The sequence below is a fragment of the Miscanthus floridulus genome, chromosome 7 (assembly GCF_019320115.1).
Source record: "Miscanthus floridulus cultivar M001 chromosome 7, ASM1932011v1, whole genome shotgun sequence".
NCBI lineage: Eukaryota > Viridiplantae > Streptophyta > Magnoliopsida > Poales > Poaceae > Miscanthus > Miscanthus floridulus.
In genome coordinates this window covers 81,841,580-81,860,440 of record NC_089586.1, presented here as the reverse complement: position 1 = coordinate 81,860,440, position 18,861 = coordinate 81,841,580, and the positions used below count along the sequence as shown (strand labels likewise).

Genomic DNA, 18,861 nt, shown 5'->3' with positions numbered 1-18,861 from the left:
TGGCCAAGGGTGAACACAAGGTATCTAATGATGATGATAGTAGTGGTGATGAGCATGCTAGTGATGATGATAGTGATAGCGATAGTGATGATGATGACTCACCTTCTTATGATGATCTTGTTAAAATACTACGAAAATATACTAAGATCATTAGAAAGAGAGGAGCTAAAATTGAAAAACTAGATGCTAAGAATGATTCACTTTTAGCTAAATGTGATACATTGGAGAAGGCTAATGTTGAGCTTAAAGAAACAAATGATGCTATATCATCCAAACTCAAGGAGCTCAAATCTTCTAAGAAAGAGCTTAAAGATAAACATGATAAACTTGAGTGGGTGCATAATGAGCTCATCACTAGCCACAACAAGCTAAAAGATGATTACACTACTCTAAAGATCAATTATGATACTCTTGTTATTGCTCAAGAATTTTTACCAAATGAGCCACATGATGCTACTAACCATGCTGTTAAGATTGATATAGCTACATCATGTCATGATTTAATTGATGAGAGCATTGAGCAAGGATCTAGTGGCAAAGGCAAGCAAGTGGTTGAGTGCAATGACTATGATAAATATGTCAAGCTCAAGAACACAAATGAAAAGCTCATGAAAGATCTTGAAGAGATGAAAAGCCACAACACCATTGTGCTAGAAACTCTTGATCATGACAAAGAGTTGATCCTTGAGAATGAAAAGCTCAAAGAAGAAAACAAGAAGCTCAAGGAAGAGAAGAAAGATGATGCTCTAAAGGAAGAAAATAAGATGCTCAAGTTGGAAAAAGAGCATCTCAAGATTGGATTGAGCAAGTTTGCTAGAGGCAAGCATCTTCAAAGTGAGCTTCTAATGAACACCATCATGAAGATGGATAGAAGTGGCATTGGATATGTGGCACATGTAGAGAAGAAGAAGGCTCAAGTTCAACAACAACAATCAAAGCCAAAGCCAAAGCCAAAGAGATGCTTTGAGTGTGGACAAGAAGGCCACTTTGCTCATGAGTGTCAAACTCCACCACCACAACCCTTGCCCAAGCATGCTAGACCTTTTGCCTTCAATGCTCACTACATGCTTAGAAAGGATTCTAGTGGAAAGATGAAAGTTATGTTCTTAGGACCTCCTAACAAGAATAGGCCTAAGAAGATTTGGGTTGCTAAGTCACTTGTTGAGAAGGTGAAGGGCCCTCAACAAGTTTGGGTTCCTAAAGCTTAAATCTCTTGTGTGTAGGTGAACTACAAGACCGGTGGAAGTCATTGGGTTATTGATAGTGGTTGCACTCAACACATGATCGGTGATCCTCGTATGTTCACCTCACTAGATGAAGAGGTAGATGGACAAGAGAAAATAACATTTGGAGATAACTCAAAGGGCAAGGTTAAAGGATTGGGCAAAGTGGCAATATCAAATGATCATTACATCTCCAATGTGCTCTATGTTGCTTCTTTGAGCTTCAACTTGCTATCCGTTGGACAATTGTGTGATCTTGGCTTCCAATGTTTGTTCACCGAGAAGGAGGTTGTTGTATCCACGGTAGATGATAATCAAGTGATATTCAATGGATTTAGATACAACAACTTATATCTAGTGGACTTCACCTCTGAAGATGCAAATTTGAAGACTTGCCTATTCACCAAAACAACACTTAGGTGGCTATGGCATAGAAGACTTGCTCATATTGGGATGAGCTCACTCAAGAAGCTTATGAAGAATGATTTGGTGAGAGGGTTGAAGGATGTGAAGTTGAAGAAGGACAAGCTTTGTAGTGCATGTCAAGCCGGCAAGCAAGTTGCAAATACTCATCCAACAAAAGCTTTCATGTCAACCACAAGAGTGCTAGAACTCCTCCACATGGATTTATTTGGACCCACAACATACAAGAGTTTGGGAGGAAATCTTTATTGTCTTGTGATAGTGGATGATTATTCAAGGTATACATGGGTATTCTTCCTTCATGACAAATCCGAAGTTGCATCTTATTTCAAGAAGTTTGCCAAGAGAGCACAAAATGAATTTGAAGTGAAGCTCAAGAAGATAAGAAGTGACAATGGAAAAGAATTTGACAACATAAACATTGAAGCTTATTGTGATGAAGTTGGGATCAAGCATGAAGTCTCTGCAACTTATACTCCTCAACAAAATGGTGTAGTTGAGAGGAAGAACCGGACTTTGATCACTCTTGCAAGGACAATGCTAGATGAGTACAACACCCCTGAAGCTCTATGGGCGGAAGCAATCAACACTGCATGCTATGCATCTAACCACCTATTCCTTCAAAAGTTCCTTGGCAAGACACCTTATGAGTTGCTCAATGGGAAGAAGCCGGACGTCTCCTTCTTTAGGGTATTTGGTTGCAAATGCTACATCTACAAGAAGCGGCAACACCTAGGGAAGTTCCAACGACGTTGTCATATTGGTTTTCTTGTTGGTTACTCATCAAAGTCCAAAGCATATAGAGTATTTAATCATGCCACCGGCTTGGTTAAAGAAACATATGATGTGGAATTTGATGAATCTAACAGCTCCCAAGGAGCACATGAAAATCTTGATGATGTAGGTAATGAACCATTGAGGGAGGCAATGAAGAACATTTCGGTGGGAGACATCAAGCCTAAAGATGATGAAGATGATGTATAAGTCATTGATCAACCTTCTTCATCAAGTGTACCACAAGATGGTGACAAAGATGGGAGAGTAGAAAATAAAGATACTCATATCTCCCATGAGCAAATGGTGGTACAAGCACAAGATGTTGATGCTCCACAACCTCCTCCTCAAGTGGTCAATAGAAGAAATACACCTCTCCTACAAGATCATCCACAAGATCTCATCATAGGGAGTCCATCAAAGAGTGTAATGACTCATTCTCAAAAACTTACTTCATTTATTGCTCATCACTCTTTTGTCTCTTGCTATGAGCCTACCAAGGTAGAAAAAGCTCTTAAAGATTTGGATTGGATTAATGCCATGCATTAAGAGTTGAACAACTTCACTCGCAATGAAGTTTGGACTCTTGAAGAGCGACCAAAAGGTGCAAGAGTCATTGGAACAAAGTAGGTGTTCTGCAACAAGCAAGATGATCAAGGTGTTGTTGTGAGGAACAAGGCAAGACTAGTTGCAAAGGGGTTCTCCCAAGTTGAAGGTTTGGATTTTGGAGAGACCTTTGCACCGGTTGCAAGATTAGAAGCCATCCGTATCCTACATGCATATGCATCACATCATGAAATGAAACTATATCAAATGGATGTGAAAAGTGTATTTTAAATGGCTTTATTAATGAACTAGTCTATGTTGATCAACCTCCCGGGTTTGAAGACCCTAGATATCCAAATCATGTTTATAGGTTGTCCAAGGCACTATATGGGCTTAAGCAAGCCCCAAGAGCTTGGTATGAGCGCCTTCGGGACTTCCTCATTGAGAAGGGCTTCACCATTGGGAAGGTCGACACCACACTATTCACCAAGAAGCTTGATGGGCATATCTTCATTTGTCAAGTATATGTTGATGATATTATCTTTGGATCATCAAATGAAGATTCATGCAAAAAAATTGGTAAATTGATGTCAAAGGAGTTCGAGATGTCAATGATTGGTGAGCTTACATTCTTTCTTGGTTTTCAAGTCAAGCAAATGAAAGAAGGCATCTTCATCTCTCAAGAGAAATATACAAAAGATCTTCTCAAGAGATTCAAGATGGATGAATGTAAGCCAATCAAGACACCAATGCCCACTAATGGACATCTCGACTTAGATGAGGGAGGTAACCCGGTTGATCAAACTCTCTACCGTTCTATGATTGGTAGCTTGTTATATTTAACCGCACCTAGGCCTGACATCATGTTTAGTGTGTGTATGTGTGCTAGATTTCAAGCTAATCCTAAGGAAACACATTTAATTGCCGTAAAAAGAATCCTTGGGTATCTTAAGCACACACCAAGCATTGGCCTTTGGTATCCCAAAGGAGCTATATTTGAATTAGTTGGCTATTCCGATTCGGATTACGCCGGGTGCAAAGTTGATAGAAAAAGCACATCCGGAGGGTGCCATTTGCTTGGTAGATCACTTGTGTCTTGGACCTCCAAGAAATAAAATAGTGTGGCTTTGTCCACCGCTGAAGCGGAATACATTGCCGCGGGTGCTTGTTGTGCACAAATATTATACATGAAACCAACTTTGCTAGACTATGGTGTAGTTCTAGAAAAGGTACCTCTTTTGTGCGACAATGAAAGTGCGGTAAAACTTGCAAATAATCCGGTTCAACAATCTCACACCAAGCACATAGATATCCGCCATCACTTTCTAAGAGATCATGTTGCTAAAAATGATATATCACTAGAAGGTGTAAGAACCGAAGATCAATTAGCGGATATCTTCACTAAACCGCTAGATGAGGTTACTTTTTGTAGATTGCGGAACGAGCTCAATGTACTTGATTTTAGTAACTTCACTAAAAGATGAGCCTGTGTTGTCCCTTGCATTCATTGTAATATACAACATGTTTAATCTTTGGCAATACATATAGGGCTTGTCTAACATGGTTAAGATAACCATCGAAAAGCGTGTGAAGAAGCTTAACCTTGGATCAAACTTGACAAGCAACTAGATTTACTTACAAGTATTGCATATGCATGAATGTTGTTTTGTCGTTTTGTTCCATTTGCCCTCTTATTGCCTATTTTCTTAAAAAGAATTATAGCCTAAGGCAAAATATTTTGAAAAATATGAGGGTTTGAGAGAGGTCACTCACATCAGTCCCAATTGGTGTTTATTTGGATCTTATTCTTGTTAGGACTTGATTGGGAACAGGCAGCGCCGAGGAACATTGAAGATTTATTGGAAAAGAGTGACCGGACGCTGCACCGGACCCTATTGTCCAGCGTCCAGTTAGTTCATAGGAGGTGAACTGCTGCTGAAGGAGTGACCGGACTCTGCGTTTCCGCGTCCGGTCAGAAGACATCTCAGCATCCGATCGTTTGAAGAAGAAACAGTTGAGTTGACCGGACCCTGCCTGCGTCCGGTCATGGACCACCAAACGCGTCTGGTCGCGATTCCAGAGGAATTGGACCTCTCTGGAATCGACCGGATGCTAGGTGGTAGCGTCCGGTCGCTACCACCGGAGCGTCCGGTCAATGGAGATCGTGCGGTTTCCAAACTCTTTCCCTGTTTCCTTCTCCATTACGCGTGGGATCTCCTTTTAACCGCCCATGTTTTCGATCTCAGCCGTATCCCATAGCAGCGCCTAACCCTAATCGCCGTAGCCGCTGCCTCCGCGCCTGAGAGTCTCCCGCGCCGTCGACATCGCCAGTGCTGCCCTCGCTAGCCACCGCGCCTCCCCACATGCCCAAGCCACCACGCACCACCACAGCGCCGCCTGCAGCGCCTCCCCACGCCTGCAACGCCATGCCGTCCTTCCTTCATGGTGCCCGTGTCTTCTCTAGTGCTGTCCTCGCTCGGCGCTGGTAAGGCCTTACTGCCGATTCATCAAATTTCCTAGCTTCAGTGCAGCAACCCTAACTTCGCCACATTGTTGTTGATTCCCGGCCGATTCTTCATAGTGCTTAGCCAACCCTAACCCTAGCCAGTTCCGAGGTTCCCCCGCATGACACGTCTCTTCTTCTCTCGGATCACCGGTTCGTCAGGTAGAAAGCCCGTCGCCTCAATTTCGTACCTACATTGCTTGCTTCCTAGGGTTTTCGTATCTTTTAGATATATCGTATTTACTTGTATATCCATCTATTCCATCGTGCAGCGAGTCAGTGCCGTTGTGGTTCTTGTGGCAGTTGTCAGACAACTCGGGGCCAAGCTCGCATGCACAGATCGAGGCCAAGCCTCAGGAGTGTCAGTTTGATAGTTGATCTTAGTCAGTAGCAGTTCATCTTCTTGTCAGATCAGATGGCTCGCACCAAGAATGTTGGTGGTGGTCCAGGAGATGACGATCGGAGGCCCCCGCCTCGCTAGCCTGCAGGACCGAAAGGCAAGGCGATGAAGCAGGTTACATCTAAGAAGCGCAAGTACCCTGACACGGAGACAATGAGAGCTGCAGTAGTCGATGAGGCTGCAGAGCATGCCGAGAGAGGCGGCACTCATAGTGGTGTTGTCATTGTAGATCTGCAGCTCACACCAGCACAGAGGGCAGCAGTTGAGGAGGCTGAGCGTCGTCATGGTGGTCCACCAGGGACTGTCATGATGGCAGGACGTCGACTGGCTATTAAGGAGCCTCGACCTCAGGGGGAGTCCCAGCAGGAGCCATAGCAGCAGCCCCCACCAGCAGAGACTCAGCTAGCTTAGGAGACTTAGGAGGGCCAGCAGGCCGAGGAGACCGAGCAGGAACCCTAGCTACGCCGCTCTGGTCGTACCAGTGCTACAGTTCCACCGAGGCTAGCTACACAGCGCAGAGGTTCACGCCCACCGCCTAGACCACAGGGTCCACCTCTAGTGGTACACCTTGACTTGAGGGCCGCCATGGCCAGGCAGGTTCGACAGCTGAGGTTTGTCGAGTTTGAGGTGTGGTTTCCTCCGAGGAGGGATGAGAGAGCAGTAGAGGGTTTCTACACACCACTGCAGGAGGATTTCTACAATGCTTATCTCAACAGTGGGGCAGTGTTCAGATCTCAGAGAGTCTGCAATATTGAGGCTATTGTAGCAGCAGCCGGAGAGTTTATCCGCCCTTACTTATCATATTTGCTAGGGCTGACAGATCTGATTGGCCAGACTGGACTGTATGTACCATCTTGGGTTCGGCAGTTTTATGCTTCGCTCTACGTTGACCCGCAGCATAACTTCATACACTTTGCATTCAACGGCAGAGACTACAAGGTGATGAGTTTTAGGGCCAGGGAGATACTAAGGCTACAGGAGTAGCCTATCATATTGTATGAGGTATGTTATGGACAGTAGGAGCCTCCCAGGTGTCCTCATGGTGGTTTGGTGCCCCCTATAGACCTTGTGCGCCATTGTTTCAAGGAGCCCTTTGGTGAGGGGTCGAGGAGGAACCCCAGTGACCTTACTCCTACGGCTCGAGTGCTTGAGGCTATCATCAGGAGGACACTACTTCCTAGGTTGGGATACAGAGAGGGTCTGACTCACCTATAGCTCTGGCTTCTCAATGCCCTGATGCAGCAGACTGTGTTCGATATTTGGGACCTCCTTCTATTAGAGATGGAGGATACTATAGCTGAGGGCTTCAAGGGTCATAGGTAGCTTCCTTATGCACACTGGATCACATTTCTTATGCTCAAGGCTGTGCAGGTTAGGACCCTAGAGTTGGTCGTAGAGTACAGAGGTGCCACCATAGAGTTTCTAGCTTATAACATGGCACGGAGGATCAGGCATAGCACACCACAGGCACCCACTCAGCCTCGCCGTCGTCTAGATATACCAGAGTCCGCAGCTCAGTAGGACAAGATTATCAGAGGCATAGCTGCTACTAAGGAGAAGTAGCTTAAGGCACGGCAGGAGGTGACCAAGTCTAGTGATAGTTCGGATGACGACTACTGGCCTATTCCTCAGATGTCTCCACGCAGACACAATGCAGAGGCAGGCAGTTCTAGCTCAGCTCCACCTGCACCGCAGACAGACCCCACTTTGATTGCTATTCTTGAGCGGATGCAACAGGATCAGGCACGACAGGCTCAGGAGACAGCTGCTAACTTTGCATAGTTTTAGGCTCATCAGGACAAGTTCTAGCACTAGTAGCAGCTCTTCCAGCAGCAGCAGCAGTAGATGCATCAGCAGCAGTTACATATGCAGTAGCAGCTCATGGGATTCATGCAGCATGTAGTGACAGCTCTTGGGGCCCCACAGCCACAGTTTTTGCCCCAGCTTGCTCAGCCTGCCACCACTACGACGACTCTAGTTATACAGCCCAGTGGGCTTTAGAGTCAGGGACAACCTCCAGCTCAGTTTGCTTCACCTCTAGTATAGGTGTCCTATGGTTAGCCTCACCAGTGGTAGCCCCGTAGTTCACTCCACTTCAGACGGGCTTCACACCGGACCAGTCAGCTTCGCTATTTATGCCTGACACGTCAGTCTCTAGGAGTCTTGGAGCATCTTTCAGCGAGTTGACAGGAATGCCCACACCGCCACATATGCATGCCACCGGTCCTTCTACTACAGCTCCCGTCGCCGTGACGACATAGAGGCTTCCTAGCTCAGTCGCATCATCAGATCCTACAGATGTACCAGCAGTGTCACAGGCAGCACCTGCCCCAGTTCAGACCCATACCGCTTCAGAGACAATTCCAGCCACATAGGGTTAGTCTATATAGAGCTCAGGGTCAGATGATGATGGAGCCCAGTTCTAGCTTGCCCCTCGTACCTCAGCGCCCGGCTCGTCCGCTGCAGCCCCGCCGACCGACCCTTAGGATTTGGTGTTTGACGCTAAAGGGGGAGAGGGTTCGAGTATGTAGACTTAGGGGGAGCAACATTTAGGGGGAGCTAGTTATCTATTATTAGTCTATGATATACATTTGGAGTTTTATTTGTGTGATACACTATTACTATTATGCATTCGTGTGTTACTTTCATGCATATTATTATATCTATGTGATAGTGATATCTACGTGATTGTGATTTATGACATGTGTGCTCTCTACTTTGAATTCCTTTATGTCATATCACTTGTATTATGCTCATTTGCCTTTGCTTCCGCATTTATACTCTGATGCAAATGAGCCTTGTTATGTGTACTCATGCTTAATTCATATCTTTTGAGTACATTGTGTTGGCTTGGGTCATATAAGCTTGCCTAACCCTTTTGTTCTTATTGACAAAAGCTTATATGAACCAAGCATATCAAAAACCTCACTCTTTCACATACTCGAGGTGGTATTGTCATCAATCACCAAAAAGGGGGAGATTGAAAGCATCTAGGCCCCTAGATTGGATTTCGGTGATTAATGACAATATAAGATTACGATGACTAACGTGTGTTTTGCAGAGGCAAATAAGTTAGGTCATGGTAATGGAGATCGATTGGGCGATCATGGATGTCATGCCCCTACGATGGAAATTGTTTTGGTTTTCAAAGGATGGACAATAAGGTTAAGGATGACTAGTTCTAAGTGTCGATTGGAGTTGGAGTGACACTTAGAGTAGTTTAGGACTTTGTTTTTCCTTTGGCCGTACTATTAAGGGGGGTATGGACGGGTAGCTTGACCTAGGTGAGTCTATTGAGTTAGGTGTGGTGCACACTTGATAATTCTAGCACTAGGTAGCTCCTACAAAGCCCTTTGATCTGATGGAGCAAACTTTATTCAAAATTGATCGAGAGTTGGAAGTGAATGGAGGGTCAAACACTAACCGGACGCTGGCTCCGGTGCCACCGGACGCTGGCCGTAGGGTCCGGTCAGTTCATTTGACTGAGGTCATGTGACCGGACACTGAGGGCCAGCGTCCGGTCGACTCCAGTAAGGTTCTAGAGAAGAGAATCTGTGATCGGACGCATTCGGTCAGTACTGACCAGACCCTGGGGGTTCAGCGTCCAGTCAAGTACAATAAGCATCCAGTGAGGGAGAAATGCGACCGGATATGTTCGGTCAGTGCTGACCGGACCCTGCCAGCGTCCGGTCATCACTTAATCACTGGTCCGCGGGTTGAACTGACCGGAGCGTCCGGTCACCCCGCATAAGCTCATAACGGTTCGTTTTTCAGGCTGCCTTATAAATAGAAGCTCCACTCATGTGTGGAGTCACTTTTGCTCATTCCAACAACTGAGAAACACATTTGTGAGTGTCAAGAAGAGCAAGGTCCTAGTGAGGTGTTTGTGATTTGAGAATCCAAGAGTGAAACCTCATTAGTGAATCAAGAGTAGCAAAGTGTGCATCCATCTTCTCATTAGGCTTCGCGTGGTCAAGTGAGAGTTCGTGCTTGTTACTCTTGGTGATCGCCATCACCTGGACGGCTTGGTGGTGATTGGGAGTTCGGTGATCATCCGGAGAGCTTGTGGGTGACCCGACTCAAGTTGTGAGCGGCTTTGTGTGATTCGCCGCGACGGAGTGTCGAAGAATCAACCCGTAGAGAGCACTTGATCCTTGCGCAGATCAAGGGGGAGCTACACTCTTGCGTGGGTGCTCCAACGAGGACTAGTGGGGAGTGGCGACTCTCCGATACCTCGGCAAAACATCGCCGCGTTCCTCTCTCTCTATTTACTTTGAGCATTTACTTTAAGCATTTACTTTGAGCAATTCAATACTTGTCTTTACATACATAGAATTGCCATGCTAGAGTGAGTTTGGAACATAGGTTGCAAGTCCATTGTGCGTTAGATAAATAGAAACACTTTTCTAGGCACAAGGGGTTAATTGGGCTAACCGTAGGAATTAATTATTGAAAGAAAATTTAGAATTAGCCTAATTCACCCCCCTCTTGGGCATGTTGATCCTTTTAGGGCCCCTGCATCCCCCTCGACCTCATTATCGAGGTCGTTCATTGGGGTAGCCTCTCCCTCATGGATGCTTTTGATGTATCCTTCGGGGGTACCTGCCATGAAACATTCATGAGAAGGGTGATGGCTTCCCCTGCTGGAGTCAGATTCAAAGGGCGACCCTGATTCTTCTGCGAGGAGGTCATAGAAAGATTCCATGACATATTCGGTCATCCCCATGAACTCGTCGTTCACGGGCGATGGAGGCATGTGTTGTGCCACAAGGTGGCCAACGGTCTCTGCGGTGTTGCGGAGACCGGACGGGAGCGCTGTCAGGGCGCTTCAGATGAGGTATTCTAGAGAGAGTGGCTCTCCTTCGGCAGGCTACATCATGATGTTGGCGAACGAGAATGTGAGGTGGCGCAGGTCCTCCTAGGACGGTCGAGATCCCAAGAATGCATCGAGCTAGCGCTCTAGCCTCTCGTAATCTAAGCCGAGGAGCTGGTAGCTCCCGGGGGTGCAAGCCTCTGGTGCGTGCAGCTATAGCTCCTCAAGCGCCTCGGCGATCGCGTCAAGGCTAGGGAAGTGGAGAGGTTGGACGGCGGTGGGAGCCTACGCCAACTCTCCCTCCGTTGTAATGATAAAGTTCAGGTTCCCGAAGCGCACGTGCGCGCCTGGGACCCAGCTGACGTAATGACTAGCCATCCGAGGCCTAATGTGCACGTCGAGACGCGCAAAAAACCCCTACCTAGCGCGTCAACTGTCGGTGTTTCCGGACCACCGATGAGTAAATTTGTATTTGCGCGTTTGGCTCGGATGGTGTGCTTAGAGGACACGAGGTTTATACTGGTTCAGACAAAAAGTACCTACGTCTAGTTCATCGTTGTTGCTTGTGTTACTAGCACTGAAAGTTTGTAATAGGGGTTACAAACAGGCGAGAGAGGGAGAGAATCCCAAGTCTCTAGTGAAAGGAGTGAACAAGTGCTCAGAGCTCGATCACTGCTCAGCCATGTGCCTGTGTCGTGCTCTTGTATTTTCTATCTCGTGGTTCGGGTCTTGTGCAGATCTCGACCCCCATTCCCTTCATGGGGCGCCCTGCTTTCCCTTTTATAGGCCAAGGGAAAGCGTGGGTTACAGCGGAGGATAAGGAAAAGAACGAGAGAGAGGAAGGCTACCAGGATCGTTGGGTCCTTCTTCTCCTTCATGCGGGTCCCACCGATCTTGTAGATGTCAACAGGGACGGCTCCACGTCGCGGCCCTGTCCGTCACTGGTGCCATGCGCAGGCGTTATCTGCCGGTCATGGCGTTCCATCCCGTCTCGATGGACGTCTTGGTGAACTGACGCACCTGTCAGTGTTCGTACGAGGGTTAGACAGAACAGCACCGGTACGCCCGATGCTGTTCTTGTTGTGAATCATCAGGTATGGCCCGTCATGGCCTCGGGTTACAACGAGTCATGCTCGTCTCTTCCCTGGTGTCAGAGTTTTGACCCAGGCCCATACGCCTAGACCTAGAGTTGCTCACGGCGATATGGGTCCCTGTCAGGTGAGACGGAGCCCGCGACCCTTCGGGGTCGGGCGAGATAGAGCCTGTGACCCATGGGGGTCGGGCGAGACAGAGCCCGCAACCCTTGGAGCGCAGACGAGACGGAGCTTGCACCCAAGGGTCGGGCAAGACAGAGCCCGCGGCCTTGGGATCGGGTGAGACGGAGCCCACGGCCTTGGGCGAGACTCCCGCGGCCTCAGGGTCGGGTGAGACGGAAACTGTGTCCTTAGGGTTGGGCGAGACAGAGCCCGCGGCCTTGGGGTCGGACGAGACGGAGCCCGCAGCCTTAGAGGAGTTCCCTGCGGCCTCGGGGTTGGACGAGATGGAGCCCACGACCCTTGGGGGTCGGACGAGACAGAGCACGCACCCAACGGTCGGGCAAGACGGAGCTCGTGACCTCGTGCAAGACCCCCGCAGCCTTAGGGTCAGGCGAGACGAAAACTACGTCCTTGGGGTTGGGTGAGATGGAGCCCGTACCCAAAGGGTCAGGCGAGATATGTTAATACATCTTGCTCTGTCCAAGAAAGTCAGCGTGAGCCCTAACTCCTTTGCTTTAGGTATCTCTAGTATCGATACCCGAAGAAAATCATATGTACAAACTTATTTCTACTAAGGCCTGTCCGAAGGGCTCTGAATGGCTTTGTTTTCACAGTAATGTGGAGGAGCTATCAGAGTCCCAAATCAGTAATTTCTCAGGCTCGTTCATTTTCTCGGCGCATCACAGAATCGTTTTGGCATGTTACACTTGCAATACAGTAACAGGTAGAAGGAACTAGAGTGTCTAAGAGCTGCACTAAACAAGCTCTGTAAGGCTGAGGAGATCCATTATAGAATCCAAATTTAAAATAGGTCTCCAACGCAATACCTATAGTCTTTAACAGAGTACCTATATAAAAGATCAATTTTAGGTGTCAGGAGAGGTATAACCTAAATCTGAGTATCATCTCTTGTGGAGATCCATTTTCAGAAAGGGTTATCTTTTGGGTCTCGTTGTTAGAGAAGACCAAAAATAGATATTAAACCATTTGCCTATAGCGCTATCAAAAAATGAATAGATCTTATATTTTGGGTCATGGTTGTTGGAGACCGTCTAAATAAAGGCGCAGATATCTACCATTACCCTTATTCCTCAACACCATTTACTGATCCCTCATTTAGCCACGTGGACGCTCTTTTGGCCGCACGATCCCACCTCCCTCCCATCCGACGCCTCCCTCTGTCCTCTAACCTCCCCCCCCCCCCGTCTCCCGTACTCTTCTCCCCACTGATGGGAAAAAAACTGCAACCCCTGAGACGACCGCTCGCCCCGCTGGCCACGCCGCCGCCACCGCCGCCGCTGGCCCCTCTCCCCACCCCCAACCTCCTCCCAGCTCCGCTTCCACAACTCGTCAAATCATCCATGTACGGCGTCCAGGCGATCCAGACGAGGGGTGGAGGCCGCTGGTCTACCCTCGCCGGCTCCGATTCACGATGCGGTCCGCCTTTAGTCCGACGCTTTGGCGCGCTGCCATGGCAGCCTCGGCGCGGGCAAAACGGAGCAGCCCGGGCAAACCCTAGCGTCGCAGCCGGGCGTCGGCACACGTGAGGCCTCCGGCGCGACCAGATCCAGGTACTACCGTCTAGGGATGGCAACGGGGATGTACCCGTCGGGTATCGCCGGAACGTTTTCTTCCCCGCTACGGAGAATTCATCCCATCCCCATCCCCATCCCCATTAACTGTCTTGGGTATAGATTCTTGCCCATCCCCGTACCCATCGGGCATCGGTCGGGTAACAGATACCCGACGGGTACTACATACCCGATAAACAAGGACACTTGGGGTCGTAGCTTTGCAATCGGAGACGTTTCTTCTTCACCTGGGTATAAGTGTCGGAGTATCAGAGATGCCGAGGAAGAGAGACCAAACTGAGGAAGCGAGGGACACGAGCGCTCGTGAGGCAGGTGTGCTTGTGCTGCTGGCGGAGATGGTGAGGAAAAATTGAACTAGGGTTCCTAGAACATACAAACTATATATATGATTGTTTAGATTTGGCCCAAAATACCTATGTTGAGTTTCTTAGGGCCCAATACTCGCATGACAGATCAAATAGTCGGGTTCCCCAACGGGCAACGGGGACGGATAAACAGGGAACATTCCCGTACCCGCTATACCCGTCGGGATGGATTCTTGCCCATTTAGATACCCGCGAGTAAAGATATGATTCCATCTCCGTCCCCTAATGAATCAAATACCGTATCGGGTATCGGGCCCGTTGCCATCTTTCCTACCGTCTCGCCTTGCTCGCACCTCCGTGTCCCCGACGCCTTCGTCATCGCACATGCCAAAGGATGATGCCCGTTCTCTCTCTGTTTTTTTCTCCTTTCCTTTGCCAGTTTCCTCACCCTTCGTTGTCCATCTTTATTGATGCAGGATGATTGCGTCCTCGCCAAAAGGGCCGGAGACGTCACCCACGCCTCAGCAGCGGAGGCGACCATGTGAGCCCCTTCTCTCTTTTCCTCCCTCTGAATGATAAGCTGATGGATAAAGACTCATTCATGTTGCAGGTTTTTTTTGGCTCATCTGTTACCTTTGTCCCCTGTTAGTTCCTGATCCTAATGTACACACTTCTTTATATGTTCTGGACAAGAATATAACACAATACTTTAATTTTTTGTCTATTATTACTATTTATTTACAACTATGTCTTTGTGGTTATCTATCATAGGCAGAAAAATTTTATCTATATTTATTTCTTATATTTATTACAGATAGGTCTTCAGCGGTTATCTATCATAGGCAGAATGATCTACTTGATTTGCACTGGACCATTACTTTGCTCTCCCACTCACTGCTTCGAGGCATGCATATATTACTTCTTTCAATCATTGGGTGCTTACTGTACGTTACCTGCGCAGCCAAACTTTCAGTGTCAGTGTGCAATAGCCCTTACACATTTTTCGTGGTTTCCTCATTGATTTGCATGGTATGTATTTCATTTTTCAGGCCGCCAAATTAATTTTGGAATACATAACAGGATGCTCTGCCGAATGGATCCATTGAGAAGCTCAATAACAGTACTATTGCAATTGCTTCCAACTTGGGTTATTCCACGCTAATCACAGTTCACATGCTTCGTCATGTTCATGGGTCCACCTTTTTTCCATACAGATTAGAGTTAAGCGATTTTTAATTTCCCTAGGTTTATTCAACCCGATCCATGTCTGTGTTAACAAGCAGGCACTATTCGGGGAAACCTTAATACGAAAAGACGTATAGCCGTACTTAACAATGTTTCGATGCATTTCTCAGTTTTTGTTTCATCAATGGACTACCAAACAAATCAGGAACCACTATACATGTATTTGTTCTTAGAATGTGTTCCATATGTTTTGATCAGGTTGAGAATTCTAGAATCATGGTGTTCTTTTCCTTCTATTATTTCCTAAAGTAGTGAGTTTCTGTGAAGGGCGGGCCTGATGCAAACGGTAGAGTCCGACCGGAAGGTCCCGAGTTCGAGTCGCGGTCTCCTCGCATTGCACAGGCGAGGGTAAGGCTTACCACTAACACCCTTTCCCAGACCCTGCACAGAGCGGGAGCTCTCTGCACTAGGTACGCCCTTTAGTGAGTTTATGTACCCCACTGTTCAAGACAAAATTATGTCAATGGTCACATCTTAGTTGTATCTGCATTATTACTATGTAGTTGACTACATGTTTGCTCCCAAATCATTACTTTTCCATGCATAATGCACCATACATTTAATTCTTTATTTAACTGGTTTTGTGATGTAGGCACCAGCAGCGGTGAACTGTCAGCAAGTGATATCTCAGCCTTGCCACCTTCTCATTTACGATGCTCTATTTCAGAATCGCGCCTCCCATTGCACCGACCTACGCGCCGGCTTATATTGCCTCCAGGTGATTCATTCATTACTTTTCCCCTCCAATGCAAACTCTTGGTGCATTGGTGGTGCGGCGATTTTTTCTGCCTATAGCGTCACCGTTTAGATACTCATCTGCCAACCTAGCTTTTAAAGGCATTACCAATTCTTTAGATTTGAGATACGACAAACTTAACTCTGCTGTGATGGGTGTACTTACTTGGTGAAACACACAAAGATTCCATGTTTGTTAATATAAGTATAAACGAGTACCACATTGGTTACCTACATGCACAATGAAGGTTTGCTGTACCATAGCAGGCCATTAAAAAAACAATGACATGCATAAGCATTCCATGTTGTAGCCCACCTTTCATATCCTCAGTTCCGTTCTCTATTCGTCCATTTGCACTCACCCAAACTATGCCGCCAGATTGATCATTTCTGTTCTCTCTTTACGACAGATTGGTCACGATTAAAAACTTCTGCTCAAAGACGGTACAGACGAAAGGCTGTCCTAGCTTTTCGAATAAATACTCATGGAAACATAGGAAATAGTTGGAACAATTGTTGGTATTTTTCCCATCTTATATGTGTAGCCTACAATTGTGTAACTGAAATAGTTTGTTTTCGTACCCAACAGCTCTCAATGATTGTCAGTTGTTCCTGTCAATGCTTTCCCTGCTTCTGGCATCTTTGTTAACTTCAAAATATTATTATGCTTTACAAAATCTCCTACTGTCCACTCGCTGCTTACCTCTATCCTTTATGCAGACATGCACATACATTTATCTGGCCCATTTGTTACTCAGTGCTTATTCTTCACTGTGCTTTGCGTCGTTTGCGAAATCTACATCAGATCTCTACGTTACCGTAACTTCACATGCTCCATTTTTGTGCTTGCTCTGCTAGTTCACACTATTTGTGGAGGGCTCCTTGCCAACAGTAAGCATTGTGGCGTTGGATACTTAGATATGAAGTACTCCCTCCATTTCAAATTATAAGTTATTCTAACTTTTTTGGAGAGTCAACTTAAGTTTGACTAAAACTGTGAATAAAATAACAAAGATTTATGACATCAAATAGATATACTATGAAAATATAATTAATGAAGAATTTAATGATACTTAGTTGGTATAGAAATGTTATTATTTTATTATATAAAGTTGGTCAAATTTGAGATGCTTTGTCTTTAAGAAAGTTCGAATGATTTATAATTTAGGACGGAGAGTATTAGTTTTGTACTCCTCATCATTTGACCTTTTTGAGTGAGCAACGTTCTGAGAAATTCGCTGGGAATTCAAAATTTATCCAAGTGAAAGCTACACGTTCCCGATTTCACATCAACCACGACACTGATGACTGATCGATACACCGCATAAAAGCTGAGTATATTTATTTTATTTCCGCAAACAAGAGCAGCTAGCAGCACTGCATGCCATAGTACTAGAGCACTACTCCAGTTGCACCGACGGATGGGCACGGCAGAGGACATAAAACAGAGAGAGCACTACTCCAGCAGGCTCAGGCGACGACGCCCGCTCGGCCGCTCCGGCCTTGAGCTGCTTGGCGAAGGCGGCAAAGTAGCTGCCCTGGTGCACGGCCATCTGGAGCTCGTCGTCGCTGGGCAGCCTGCTCCTCCCGTCGGCGCCGGCGAACGTGCCGGACCTGTACGGGCTGCAGCAGCTGACCTCGTCCATGTCAAACATGCCGGCGCTGAACGTGGACCCGACGGGCACGAACACCATGGCGTGGTGCGTGAGCTGCGACACGGCCGTGAGCGCCGTCTCCTCCTGCCCGCCCGCCGCCTTGGGTGCCCAGCGAGAAGAAGAACCCCGCGGGCTTGCCCGCGAGCGCCTGCGTCTGCCAGAGCCCGCCCGTGGAGTCGAAGAGCGCCTTCATCTGCGCCGCCATCATGCTGAACCGCGACGGGAAGCCGAACAGGGATGCCGTCGGCGTTGGCCGGCCAGCTGCTTGCCCGATATCACTGGGTGCTTGTCGCTCTTGGCTGGCGCGTGCATCTTCGCCAGCACCTCCTCCGGCAGCGTCTCCCCCCACCTGCCAGATGGTTGCCTCGACGCCGTCGACGGAGTCGGCGCCCTTCTTGATCTCCTCCGCCTGCCTCGCCACGTGGCCGTACGTCGAGGACCTGATCAAAGTCAGCAGCAGCAGCAAGAGCATGATGAATAGTAGAAACATTGCCAGTGAGTACTCGTACAATCGTACGTATATTCAGTACAGCATTTCAAGGTGCTTATGATTAGGTTGTCCACGCACACGACGTAGATCTTTGTCACCGCCATTGATCATCGATCGCACAAGCTTGTCGTCTGCGTTCTTCCTCCGTCAGTTCTTGCTGTGTGCAGTGTGCTGCTTCGTGACTCCATCGATCCACACCGAGCGCGCGTTTATACAAGAGTCCGCTGCAAAGCTGAGCTCGACGGATCGGAGGTGATTTGGGCACTGGGCACCATCTCATTTGGGCGGTCAAAAGCCGGCAGCCGGCGGCTCCGTGGCTTGCTGAGGAGATCAGTGGCGTCGCTCCTCGTCAAAGTGTATATATACCAGAACAAAGGGAAACTGAGGCTGGGTACATACAACATATATACTCCTATATAACAAGCGCTAGCTAATGCAAGGGCAAATACAAATTTCACTGAAAATATTTAATTATTTGAAGATTTCTACAAACCAAATTGAATTAGCATAAAGAGAGCTGAAAATAAGTAAGTACTCCGTACTAGCTAGGATTCAAAATGAATTTTAATTGCTTTGAACCCAAACTTGCGCTGCGTTTAGTTGGACGAAATTTGGGAATTTGGCTACCGTAGCACTTTCGTTTTATTTGGCAATTAGTTTTCAATCATGTACTAATTAGGCTCAAAACGTTCGTCTCGCGATTTCCAACCAAACTGTGCAATTAATTTTTTTTTCGTCTACATTTAATGCTTCATGCACGTATCGCAAGATTCAATATGATGGCTACTGTAACACTTTTTGGAAAAACTTTTTGAAACTAAACCAGGCGGGCCTTGTGTGACGGCACTGGGTGCGGGGCGACAATCGAGCGGCACGCGCGGAACCTTAACAATCGCTAGCG

The 18,861-nt window shown here is 47.2% G+C and overlaps 1 long non-coding RNA gene and 1 pseudogene across 1 annotated transcript; one reads left to right on the top strand and one right to left on the bottom strand.

Annotated features, from left to right (window-relative positions):
• Nucleotides 1-13,388: 13,388 nt before the first annotated feature.
• Nucleotides 13,389-14,947, top strand: LOC136463588 (uncharacterized). The gene is made up of 3 exons (XR_010761042.1): nucleotides 13,389-13,509; nucleotides 14,312-14,376; nucleotides 14,650-14,947. It is a non-coding gene; the product is annotated as an uncharacterized lncRNA (long non-coding RNA).
• A 2,268-nt stretch (nucleotides 14,948-17,215) lies between these two features.
• Nucleotides 17,216-18,064, bottom strand: LOC136465740 (quinone-oxidoreductase QR2-like; annotated as a pseudogene).
• Nucleotides 18,065-18,861: the final 797 nt, after the last annotated feature.